At 38.5% G+C, this 13,598-nt stretch overlaps 1 protein-coding gene across 5 annotated transcripts in view; it reads left to right on the top strand.

Annotated features, from left to right (window-relative positions):
* The window catches only part of ARL15 (ADP ribosylation factor like GTPase 15), a 494,867-nt gene that overhangs the window by 173,421 nt on the left and 307,848 nt on the right, over window positions 1-13,598 (top strand). The window lies entirely within an intron of this gene.

The following is a 13,598-nucleotide window of genomic DNA, read 5'->3' as shown; positions in this document are numbered from 1 at the left end:
GCTGAATTGTTAAGATTAAATATATAAGTGCTTAAAACTCTAAGATCAAGATGTTATCAAATCCATCAATTTAATGTGCTGATTTTTAAAATCACAGTGCTAATAAAAGAAGACAGATTGATCTGTCTGTCCACAGCAGCCCTCAATTAATCAAACAAGTACTATGACACGTACATTATACAAAGAGAGAGATTCCTCAGAATAAACCAGTGTGGTTCATTCCATAGGAATACTCAAAACCATAGTTATAAAATATTCTCTTCTCAATCTGAGCAGTTATAGTTATGAAAAATATTCATGTAGGTGATTCTGAATTTGGCAAGATGCAGGTCTTAGAGAAAGTTGGAGGCTGAGGGGAAAAACCAATAATAATAACACTAAAGTGAACAAATATATTAGAAAGCATCTGATTCCAAACCACATTAGAATAATGTGTGTGTGTAAAATACCTTTTTTTGGTTCAGGAATCTTCCCTGTTTCAATTTATCTTCTTAAGCTGATTTTATGCTCTCCAGACTGCACCTCTGGTTAAAATGTTTTAACCAGACCTTGTTTTTGCATAAAAAGGAATGTATTTTTCATTTGCTTTTTTCCTTGTTTCATTTCTGCAAGTCTCAGCAAAATGCCTGGTTGAGATTGATGTGGGTATGTTTATCTACAGTAATCTATACATGATATGGTAAGATGGTAGAACATAATATATTTTCTCTCTCTGGACTTTAACATCAATGATCCCAAAAGTTATTTGGAGTGGGAGCCACCACTGCCGCATTCTTTTTCTTTAAAGTGATGGTGAATTTTAAATTTGGGGTGCATAATTATAAAACCTCTTTATCTTAAAACCATAGTTGGTGGTACAACCAGGGCTGATGATGGGCTTACCATATTGTTAAACAGTCCACACTTCAGGGCACAGAGGCAGAGTGCCAATCTTTGGCTCAGTTTTCTTTTTCTTCCAAAGTCCACGAAGTAGATTTCAATGTCAATAACTTTTTCCTCTTACTAATTAGATTAAATCTCAGTAAGTGAGGATGGATCTAATATTAGCTGGGAAGTGAAAAATGCAGAGGCAACTTCTTAGGAACATAGTTGTCAGGGCTCTAAATGTAGATGATAGATGCATTTATTTTTTTTAAATGTGGGCTGTCTTTGATAGTTACTCGTTTTTATATAGCTGTCTATTTTTGCAAATATTTATCAAGATGTGGGGCTGTTGTCTCTTCTTAAGCAGATGAAAATCTGTTTAAATGGTAATGTGTTAAGATCCAAAATTATTATACCTTAAATCTAGAGTCTGGAAAATTACCTAAAGATTTTGGGTGTATCTCTGGACAGTCTTAAAACAAAATTTCCTAGTCATTTTAGATTCTGTGTGTGTCCATAAAAAGTCATAAGAGGCTCAGGCTGTGAAACACTGAAAACATTTGACTGTGTAGTCTTCTTAGTTCTGGGTGAGAATGATGACAGGCATCAGAAGCTGAAATTTGGGAAATGAAATGTCGATTACTCTCCATCCTCCAAAACTGGTTAATATAGATTGGTTTTCTAACGGTACCATCAAAAGTTTGTTTTCTCTTTCTGAGTATATTATGTGTGTTACTTGTCATGAAGTTTAGTTAAACTCTGAACGCTACAGATTTGGATGAGGACTCAAAAAAAAAAAATCAAATGAATTACACCGGGAGATTTTTGACGTGTACCAGGAATCATATTGTGGATAAAAGACAGAGCAATACTGAACACAAGAACCTTTTTATTAGGTGAAGCTACTTTTAAAAATTTCTTCAAAGTTGCTTTCTTTATTTCTTCAAATCTTTGAAAGGGCCCATGTATGCAAGGAAGCTGATAGGAACAACCCCACATCAGTCCCATGCTTCTACCTAAAATGAAGGAATAACAATTCAGGGCGAAATACATGAGAATAACAAATATCTCAGATGAGGTCCAGATACCTAGGTTGAAGCCTCTTGTGTTCTACATATTTAATTAGTATCAGCCTTTGCCACGGCCCGTGTGTTTTTGTTTGTTTCAAGCAACTTTGTCTCTCCTCTTTTTAAGGTTAAATGCTTTCTCCTAGTCCTGTCCTAGGCAGATTTGATGTTTTGATGCTTTGAGCTTTGGAACTTCTCCTTCATAGTGGCCCTTTTTGTTTCAGGTATTAAACATCTTCTTGACCTCTACATAGGACCCTAACTGTTCCCTAGTCCTGTTACTTCCTGGAACTAAAACAACATACAACTTTCTGCTTGGGTGAACCTTCCCACCCCTTATCTTCTCTCTCCTTCAGGTTTCTGAATTTTGTTTCTCTTCAGGTCAGTAGAGAAAAAAGGAAAAAGGAAACAACGACATCAAGAAACTATACGTGTCACTTTCCCTTGATGTTTTTCATTCTAGTCTAAAAGAGATTATAATATAATTGTTTGGGGGCTCTCTGTTCCATCTAATTCTGCCCTTTTCTGAACTGATCAGCTCAATTTGAGTCTAAAGGTATACAAAAATTTTTTTTCTTCTTGCATTAGAGAATGAGAGTGTGAATTTAACAAGTCTTGAAAGTTTTTCTCTACCAAAGCTAATGGTCAGAGACTAATGGTCAACCTCCTCCCCTAATCTTCAAGACAGGATTTAATAAAATGAGACCATTTGAAAACAATGTTAGATAAGATGGTTTTCCTCTTAGTAATAGATAAAAGGAAAATCTTTTTGCATTGCCTTATGCAGGAAGCACTGAGTACTACCCAGATTTAAAGGACCTAAATAGTTAGATTATTTGCATGCAGTATACTGTTGAAAAGAGTTCTCTACTAAAAGTGGTACTGGGTATTTAATATGAGTTTGATACCACCATGACATCTTACCACCATTATCATCTCTGGACACTGTGCTTTTGCAGAAATCAGTAGGTTGTTAGTTATCTGTCCTTTAAAATATTACTAAAAGCTTGCTGTTTTAAGACATGTATGGTTGTACTCTGCTTTAAGAAAACCCTATGTTTAAAAATATAGATTTACACATTAGTAGGTTTTATTAAGTCATTTGTAGTATTATGAAAGAATTATTGGTTTTGTAAAAGGTTGCACTCCAAATTTTCTTTAAATATTGAAGTCCTGATATATCTTAAGTTATTTGACTTAGCTAAATATTGTCAAGACCATTTCTAAGGCATAAGTTAATTCTAAAGTTCTCTTTCGTCTAAGTCTTAGTCGGTGCAATGTTCTGTTTATTTCCTCATCCTACTTTCTAAAAAAAGTGTTCTCTTAAAAGGATGCTTGTCCATTTTATTCAAAATCCTTGAAATCTACCACGTGCAACTATCATATACAACTTTAACTTCAGGTTAAATTACTTTGGGAAAATTCTCCAAAGACTGTTATGAAATCAAAACCTTACATACTCCTTCATTCGTCATCTGGGACAAAACGTCTCTGTGAAAGAGGACAGGAGAGCAAAGAAATAATGAGTACAAAAGAAGGAAATCTAGTAAGTAAGAGAGCATAGAAACTATTGAGATGAAGCTTTTGTTCTCGTATCTTTATATCTCAATACCTTGATGACTATCCTAGTCTCATCTTGATTCGTTAATCAGAGGAGCTAAATTCTTAACCTTGATTTGACAGTATGCCTATTAACATTTTTATTTGTACTGTTGGTTTTTAAGTTTTGTCTCTTTTTTTTTTTTTACGGCTTTTCTCTCAAATAGGCTAGGCTGGGGTACCATTTTAAAGGGAAGTCAACTGAGAACTGGGAATTATGTGTGGCTTGCCAGATGATGCAGTATAAAGCCCTATAGCAGTACAGCGTAAGACCCAAGGCAGAAAGGAAGGACTCTCAAAGGATTGCGTCCCTCTTGTGTAGCGTCGCTCCCTGGGAAACTTGTCCAGGGAGTTCAATGGGGCAGGTCACAAGAACACAGGGGAGGCAAGCGGAGGACACAAGGGGGCAAGTACAGGACAGCCATGTGTATCCCTTGGCCCATGGGCTGACTATATGAAACCTGCTTTGGGACTGGAAAATGCCTGACATGGCTAACCTAGAATATATCACTTTGCTGGTTCCTGGCACCATCCTTGCTTTTAATGTGCAATGGACGCTATTGCGCTGTTCGAACATTGTTGCAGCTTGCTGACCTAGGGGAGCCTGAAGCAAAAAAAGTTATCTACTGCAGTTCTAAATCAAGTTTTAAAACAACAAAACAGTTTAATAATCTGTAGCTGGAAGGGAAATGTTTGGAGCCGTGTAACTGGCAGGCAGGAGTGTAGCGACTGAAGAAGAGATGATTCTTGGGCCGGTTTTGGACACAAACTGAACTAAACTAAAAGAAGCCCAGGCAGACTCTTCTGTCTGGCTTCCCAGTTAAGTCAGAGGGGACAGTCCTGGCAGTACTATGGATTTGTATGCTGGGATAGATATAAACAGCAAAACTCTCAGTCCTGTGACTATAAAAAGAAATATTTTTTATGATGTATTCGTTGTTTAAGAGCAGACTCTGAGTTTTGTTTAACGTTTATTCCTGCGCAGCTCAACAACCAGAATTCTATCTGCTTGGGTGCTTAAGCTCTTTCAGATGTTTTTATTGTGTAACATTTTTCTCCCGATTCTTCTTTTATTGTATGTTTTTTTTTTCTACAATCTGTTAAAAGATCAGTTTGTGTGAATCTTAACACTGTGATGCTATTTCATGGTTTAATTTGAATGTGAGTTGTTGCACCTGGAAACATATGATTAATGGCACAAACTTGTTTGTCGCAGAAACAGCTGATATTTTACATTTAGTCAAGATGCATTGAAAAATTGACTTGCTTACATTGCACTGGACGTAAAGTCACATTTCAACGCACTTTTGACTTCTGCTTGGAATTTGAATTAATCTTAAATGTGTAGGTGTGCATCTCTGGTGATGTAACTGGCTATTGAAGGTATTTGAAGGACGGTTTGAAAAATTGCATATTAAATATATGTTGCTCTTTAGTTGATGAGCTAAAGATTTTTTTTTTTTTGGCTGGGAAGGTTGTTCTAAATCAGTCAATGAATCTGGGAATCAGTGTAAAAAAGAGGGAGGGTATGGTTATAGAGTTTAGAAATTCATTCCTCTTGACTGCCTGTGTATTTTTATATACTTTTACAGTGTACCTACGTAATAGAGTGATGCCTCTGGTCTCCCCTACCTGCTGGCATGTTGGAGAGTCCAACCCACACGAGGCATGGCAGTGTCTTACAGATGATCTGCCATCGCTCTGGGTTATGGGTGCATTTGCTGCAGTAGCCCCAGCCATCCTTCTCAAGAGCAGTGTCAGAAAAGTTGTGTATGCAACTTCCTTCAGAAATGTGTCTCACAAGTCATTTGAGGCTTGTTACGGCATTCTGCCTTCCAGCTTTCATCTTATAAAATAACATGAAACCGTACATGTTAAATCAGGGGTTACTTAGTCAAACTTGTTACACCAGATAGGAATTTGCTCTTTTCAAATCCCTGAGGTATGGCTGTACCGTCTCAAATTGAGTGCTTCCATGCTGAGAAAGTCAGTCTCAGAAAGCATGTTAATATTTCACACTTGAAGAGTTTTAATTATTACAATTAATTATAATTTACTAAAATCTAACTTTCTGCTTCTTTGCGAAAATGGACCCAGTTCAGCTTTGTGGAACCATACTCAACAAATAATATATCCTCCCTAGACAGTAAGTCAGAAGCATGAAACTTGCTGTCATATACTCTGAAGGATCATTTTCCAAGCTAAATCTCTTTCATGTCTTTAACTATTTCCCACATCCTGTGGTCTCCAGGTCCATCACCATCCTAGTTGCCTGCTTTTGGACAAGTGTTAAATTGTGACTAGTCCTTGTAAAACATGTATCCAGAAGCACGATGCTCTAGATATGGTCTGACCTGTGACACTCTCACCTGTCTCCTTCAGGCACAGTATTTCTGTCAAAGCCAACGATACCTGCCACAGCACCCCACTGGTTCATACTGGGTTCGCTGTCAAGATACCCAGCTGTTTTTTTGTGTGTGTTTTTGTGTGTGTGTGTGTGTGTGTTTAATTTTTATTTATTTATTTATTTATTTTTGGCTGTATTGGGTCTTCGTTTCTGTGCGAGGGCTTTCTCTAGTTGCGGCGAGCAGGGGCCACTCTTCATCGCGGTGCGCGGGCCTCTCACTATCGCGGCCTCTCTTGTTGCGGAGCACAGGCTCCAGACGCGCAGGCTCAGTAGTTGCGGCTCATGGGCCCAGCTGCTCCGCGGCATGTGGGATCTTCCCAGACCACGGCTCGAAACCGTGTTCCCTGCATTGGCAGGCAGATTCCCAACCACTGTGCCACCAGGGAAGCCCAACCCAGCTGTTTTAAGTCAAGTTTCTTCTGTTTTTAATGCACAGTTGATTTTTTTTTTATAATTCCAAGTTCCGGACATTACTTATATCTCTATTAAATTTCACTCTGTAAGCACTGGCTCATAGTTCCAGCTTGTCAAGGGCTTTTTGACTTTTTTTATTCTGTCATCAAAAATATTAGCAATTTCTTTCAGCTTTGTGCCATCTGTAAATCTTGAAATGATACCTTCAAAGTTTTTATTCAATTAAAACTTACAGACATGTATCAAATTGTCTACTCTGTGCCAGTCTCATGCTCCCTGCTAGGGATAACAAGATGACTAGTAATCATTCCTTCAGGGAGTTCACAGGCTATAGGGAGTAGTAGACATGTAATTATATAACTATAATGCAGTGTGATAATTGCTATAATAGAGTTATGTGTAAAATGCTGTGAGAACCAACGTTGGTTGCAAATCATAGAAGACCCAACCCTTTCCATGCTGGCACAGATCCATGAATTTTAGGGTATGGCTGTTCAATCAGTTACCAGGCTGCCTAATTACTGTCATCTGGTTTACTTTTCTCTTTATTGCCCAAGGATACAACAAGAGACTTGTTAAATATTTTGCTGAAATGAGGTATTCCCAAAATGTATCAACCTGGCAAGCCAGTCCAAAAGGAACTGAGAATTATTTTGAAAGACTTATTCTTAGTGACCCCATGATGGCTCATGATGATCCCATTTTAAAAAACTCAAGTGATATTTGCCTATCCCCAGTCTTCTGGTAACTTTCCCATTCTCCATGGTTACATAGCAATGCTTAGAGTAGTTTTACGATGGTATCTGAGTTTTTCTGCTATCTTGGTATGTAATCTGTCTGGATCTGGAGACTTGAATTAACTTAAAGATGCTTGAAGCATGCTTTCCTACCTTCAAATTTACCTTTCTCTTAACTCTTTCCAGATTGAACATCATTCTTTTTATGCCCTCTGTTTTTGTTTGTTTGTTTATTTTGCTTCTTTGTTCTTCTTAACAGTTTTGCAAGGATAAATTCATTTTAGCCTTTAATCTTCTTTCCCCTTCTTATAGTTTCATCCTTCCTTTATCTACCTTCTTCTTTAAGATGACTGGTCATGGACTGGTTTTTCTCCTCCTCCTCTCCTCCAATTATTATATTAAAATCCTGAAGTTTAGCATAATTGACCATTTTTGCTATTATGGTCTCTAGGATAACATCAACCATTTCTTCTTTGATGGTCACAATTAAATGTAGAGACTTGAACTCATTGTTCTCTCATACTTCTTTGCTGTGACATTGTCAACTGAATAAGGTAGAAATTTATCAGAACAGAAGACTTTATAGCAGCCATGTGTTTAATGGCGCCTGGCTCTGATAGCATGACTGATAATAGGAACATACTTGCTACCGAGACTGGGCAAGTATTTCGAGATGAACTATAATTTTAGTTTGCATTTTTTTGGATAACTCAGATTAATATTTTTTATGTTTGTAGGTGCCTTTAAATTTTCTCTGTTTATCATTTTGCCATTAAAATATGGCTATTTTTATATATTCCAGGTGAATTTTGGGTTGAAAGATTCCCTTGAGATTTTTTTTTTTTAAATGCATTTTAAATTTATTTATTTATTTATTTTTGGCTGTGTTGGGTCTTCGTTTCTGTGTGAGGGCTTTCTCTAGTTGCGGCGAGCGGGGGCCACTCTTCATCGCGGTGCGCGGGCCTCTCACTGTCGCGGCCTCTCTTGTTGCGGAGCACAAGCTCCAGACGCGCAGGCTCAGTAATTGTGGCTCACGGGCCTAGTTGCTCTGCGGCATGTGGGATCTTCCCAGACCAGGGCTCGAACCCATGTCCCCTGCACTGGCAGGCAGACTCTCAACCACTGCGCTACCAGGGAAGCCCTTCCCTTGAAATTTTGATTGGTAATGCATTAAACTCATTAGTGAATTTGGAAAATTGAAATATTTATTATATTTAGTCTTTCCTTCTAGAAACATGATATGATGCTTCATTTATACAAACATGTTGTGTGTGTGTGTGTGTGTGTGAGATTCATACACATTTTGGGATTTTTTTTCCCAAATAAGCATATTTTATTGTTATTGAATTAATTTTTAAATTTTCAAAAAATTTATTTATTTTATTTATTTATTTTTGGCTGTGTTGGGTCTTCGTTGATGCGTGCGGGCTTTCTCTAGTTGCGGCGAGCGGGGACTACTCATGGTTTTGGTGCGCGGGCTTCTCAATCTCTTATTGCGGAGCACGGGCTCTGCGTGCCCAGGCTTCAGTAGGTGTGGCTCTCAGGCTCTAGAGCGCAGGCTCAGTAGTTGTGGCGCACGGGCCTAGTTGCTCCGTGGCATGTGAGATTCTCCTGGATCAGGGCTCGAGCCCGTGTCCCCTGCATTGGCAGGCAGATGCTTAACCGCTGTGCCACCAGGGAAGTCCCAAAGATATTTTAAAACATTTTAATTTTGTTTCTAATCACCTCATGGAGCCATATTATTAGTTCTAAGCTTTCCAGTTAATTCTCTAGGATTTGTAGGTATGCAGTAATCATCTGCAAATAACGACTATTTTGTCTCTTTTCCAGTGGTTGTTATGTCTTTTACATCAGTTTTCTGCCCTATTTTATTGGCTACAACTTTAAGAGCAATGCTACATAAGTCTGGTGATAGAGGAGCCACATTAATTTTTATATCCTCTGCACCTAGTATAGTACTTGGCACATAAAAGGTACTCAGAAAATGTTTGCTGGAGTACATTTACTTAAATTAAGCTGTCAAAGAGCTTTAATTATAGTTATCAAACTAAAAAACTGTGTGTATGAATAACAATGTACAAAATAGAAAGCTACACATGACATGAAAAACTACAGATAATAGGGGAGTTCCCTGGTGGCCTAGTGGTTAGGATTCTGGGCTTTCACTGCTGTGGCCCAGGTTCAGTCCCTGGTCAGGGAACTGAGATCCCGCCAGCCGCACTGCGTGGCCCACAAACAAACAAACAAAAACTACAGATAATAAACTACTTTGGCTCTTCAGTGAGAAAAAAAAGATTATGTACAAATGCAGTAAAAGGAATGATTGTGGCACAGGTGGCATATAATACAGGACTTGTGGATGGATTATACTTGGAGATATGAAGATAGGGAGAAAGGAAATTCCCAGAAGAGGGACAGGTCATTAGCAGAGATGGCCACATTTGGGAAATATGATGGGTTTAAGGCAAAAAATGTGAGCAGGGCATTTTGGCTGCTGTACAGTTCCCATAAACGGTGTGGAAGGATTCAAGGTTACGAAGGTTAATGGGGTCAAACCACCAGGATCCTTGAATGGCAAGATAAACTCTTTTTCACCAGTGCTTCCCAAGGTATTTCACATCATCAGAGACGTGGAAAATGATAATATTTTTATGGTATATTGGGATAAACAGAAACTGTGTACTGATAGAGGTGATGACAAGAAATGGGGGATTATGCCACAAGCCTCACTAGACACCCCAATGGCTATAATGTTTCAGCACATCTGTCATCCTTTCTGAGGGACATCCATCTTAGGAAGGAGGTAAGATTTTATCAAGGCATATTTTCTCTTTCATTTCAATTTAAAGATGTTTTGAGCTTTATGTCAAGCAAGCCACCTCTTCCCCTCCACACACATAGACTCTTTTTTACATGTAACACATATATTTCCAGTTCCCCATTCAAGTATCAAGAGTCCCATTTATTTTCTTTTCTGTCAAAACTATGGCTTTTAATTGTAAGAAGAGATGACAATCTACCCCTGTCCCAGGTTCCTGAATTTCCTACCCAGATTGTGGTATACCAAAGATCAATTCTCAATTTCTTGGTGTGTGTGTCGTTACACTTGTTTTATCTGACTTGCTTTTGATTTTGTGATCCTTTTGAAGAATAATTATATCTCAGTACTAATGCAGCTGAATTTTGACATGAAATTCTCTCAAGATTACCTGTGGTTCCCCCAAGAAGTAAACATACCATCTCTGACAATTCTTTCAGGAAACTAGTATATGGCTCTGAAATAATAATTAATCAAATTGTTATACTTCCAGTCTGAAAGAGCTACTGTAGACTGTAAACAAAATTACCTTAACAGATGATTTTTCTTTAGAAAGGACTTCCCTTGATTAAAGAAACAAGTTTAAAATACACAGTACCGTAATTTGATTTGCCTTTTTTTCCCCTTTAATTGTTGTTGATCTCGTCTTCTCTTTTTTCTTTTTTTAATTTCTTGATTTAGTCTCTTTTGTAACTATTTCTCTTTGCTACTGTCCACGTGCCTGTCTCTGGTGGATTCTGTCTCTCCTCCGTCTCCCACATAATGATTTACTGCTTCTAATATGCTCTGAGCAGGGAGCCAAGAAACTAACTGTGATCACATTTTTTTCTAGGCAAGATTTTTGTGTGGACCTGAGGGACCTTTTAGAGTGTTAAGCATGTGAGCTTTAAGATGTTAATTTGAGGACATTTCTGTTGGCTGCCCCATGGCTCCTAGTTTTTAGTTGTGTTCTGGATGGTTGAGGCATCCTATAAATCCTATAAATGTTTAAATATACTGTACGAACAGTCATATGTCTTGAGACTGCAAGGAGGGGCTTTGTTTTGTTTTTAGTGCAGTGATAATGACACTGGAAATAAAATTATTTTATTTACAACTCATTGAAAAGAAATTTAACTTTCCAATTTTTATTACTACCTTACGAATCAGAAGAGTAAATATGCTCTTATGGGAAATACACATGTTGCTAAGAAGTAAGTTAAAGCCTAAATAACATAGTGTCATAAAGATATTATCAACTCAGTGACCTGTTGGATTATGAGCTCATGAGTCAGGCAGGGGCCGTGTCCAGCTAGTTCACCACTGTATTCCCATTGTCCCGGGTTGATTCTGGTGCATGGAAGTCACTCAGTAAATATTTGATAGTTGATTGAGTGAATGAGCAGTATAAATCAGACGACTATTTTTAATTCAGCAGACATGAATTGAGTGAAGATTATATGCCTGTTCCAGTGCTAGCTCACTGAAAATATCCGGAAGAATTGGTCTCAAAACGTTAAGTACAGAGAGGTATCAGCATAGAGCAGTCATAAAAAATTGAACATGTTAAATACACAAGCATTGTTACAAGTGTCCTAACATCAAAGGGATATACAGGTTGCTCTAGGATCACAAAGGATGGAGAAAGCAATTTTGTTAAAATGAAATTAAAGAAGTCCTCACAATGAGATGATGTTTGGGTCTAGACTTGAAATATGCATTGGGTTTTTCTAGGTGTGCCATAGGTGGAACAGAGAAAGAACAGCCAGAGGAAAAATGCATGGTGGCGTTTCAAAGCGTCCAAGAGCTTGGCAGTTACACTGGGATGGGGATGGGGGGGGGGTAAATGTGGGTGATTGATGATTGATTATTAGGAATAAGGGGTAAGGCGTTAAGAATGACTCTTCAGATTCTTAGTTTGGTTGGCTGCCAGTACCCAAACAGGGAATCTAGGAGACTGGTTTGGAAAAGAATGCATGGTAAGAATGAGTTCATTGGGAGACAAGTTGAGTTTAAAATACCTGGGAAACATCTAGAAGGGAATATATGATAGACTGTAAGAAATAAGAATATTGGTGCTTAGGAGAAAATTAGATGAGAGCATTTGAACTGATGGTTTTCAGGGTATTAGAGGTAGCTGAAACCATGTGACTGAAGGTGTTCCGAAGGAGGATGTGGAAAGTGAGAAGAAAGAATTCTGGGGAGTTTCATTTCCTTGTCTGGGTAGTGTGGTACAGCACAGCGCATGGCAAGCCATAAGCTTTCAGAGCAGTTGGTGTTGGTGGTGTTATTTTAAAATCCTGCCTGTGAAAGAAGCATTTTGAGAATGTAGTAGATGCTGTTTACTAAAGCAATAATGACTTGCAAGTAAGACCTAAGGTAAGTTTTTCCCCTTTAGTTCATTAGTCCACATTTTGGAATTTTCTGCCTGGCTACAAATTCATTTTTTTTTTTTTAATTTTATTTATTTATTTATTTATTTATTTTTGGCTGTGTTGGGTCTTCGTTTCTGCGCAAGGGCTTTCTCTAGTTGCGGCAAGCGGGGGCCACTCCTCATCGCAGTGCACGGGCCTCTCACTGTCGCGGCCTCTCTTGTTGTGGAGCACAGGCTCCAGACGGGCAGGCTCAGTAATTGTGGCTCACGGGCCTAGTTGCTCTGCGGCATGTGGAATCCTCCCAGACCAGGGCTCGAACCCGTATCCCCTGCATTGGCAGGCAGACTCTCAACCACTGCGCCACCAGGGAAGCCCTACAAATTCATTTTTAACTTCACATTAGTTACCTATTACTGTGTAGCAATTTACTATAACTTAGAGACTTTAAAAAAACCACGCTTTTTCCTCAGTAAGTTAAACATAAGATTATTATATGACCCAGCAATTCCACTCCTAGGTATATACTCAAAGGAACTGAAAACAGGTGTTCAAACAAAAACTTGTACATCAGTATTCATAGCAGCTCTATTCACAGTAGCTAGAAGTTAGGAACCACCAAAATATCCAACAGCAGATGAATGGATAAATAGAATGTGGTATATCAATATAATGGAATATTAGCCATAAAAGGATCCTCTTCTAAGCTAAAGTTTTTGTTTGCAGATTTCAATTCCTGGGATATGGTTAGTCTGAGGGCGTCGGTTCCTGGCCAGCTTTTGGCCAGAGGATGTCCTCAGTTGCTTGTCACATGGGCCTCTCCAACATGGCAGTTTGTTTCACTGAAGTGTCCCAACCAAGAAGGTTAATCTGCTATTAAGACAGAAACTATAATCTTTTGTAACCTGATCATGGAGGTGACATCCTATCACCTCTGCCACATTCTGTGAGTTAGAAGTGAAGCACTAGACCAGCCCATATTCCAAGACCGGAGATTACACAAAGGTGACAATACCAGAAGGTGGGGATCTTGCAGGCCATCTTGGAGCCTGCCTGCCACAAACGTTAAGGGGTTACCCTTAATGTTTCTGTGAGGCTTTGGCTGTTTACGTAGGGACAACCATATGCTGTTCCTGACAGAACCCTCTTCATGTAAATCCAAAAATCATGTATTGAGTATCTATGACTTCATTATGGCAAGTGTAAAGAAAGAGAAAATGTGGTCTCTGGCTTTATGGAAATGTAAAATATGGGTCATTTCTCTTAATGCTTCCTATTGTTGTACAGAAATAGTTGCTTAGACATTCATTATTTACAAGGATGTATGACCTTAGATTGATT

Source organism: Balaenoptera ricei, chromosome 3, assembly GCF_028023285.1.
Source record: "Balaenoptera ricei isolate mBalRic1 chromosome 3, mBalRic1.hap2, whole genome shotgun sequence".
NCBI lineage: Eukaryota > Metazoa > Chordata > Mammalia > Artiodactyla > Balaenopteridae > Balaenoptera > Balaenoptera ricei.
This window is presented reverse-complemented; position numbering and strand designations above follow the sequence as displayed.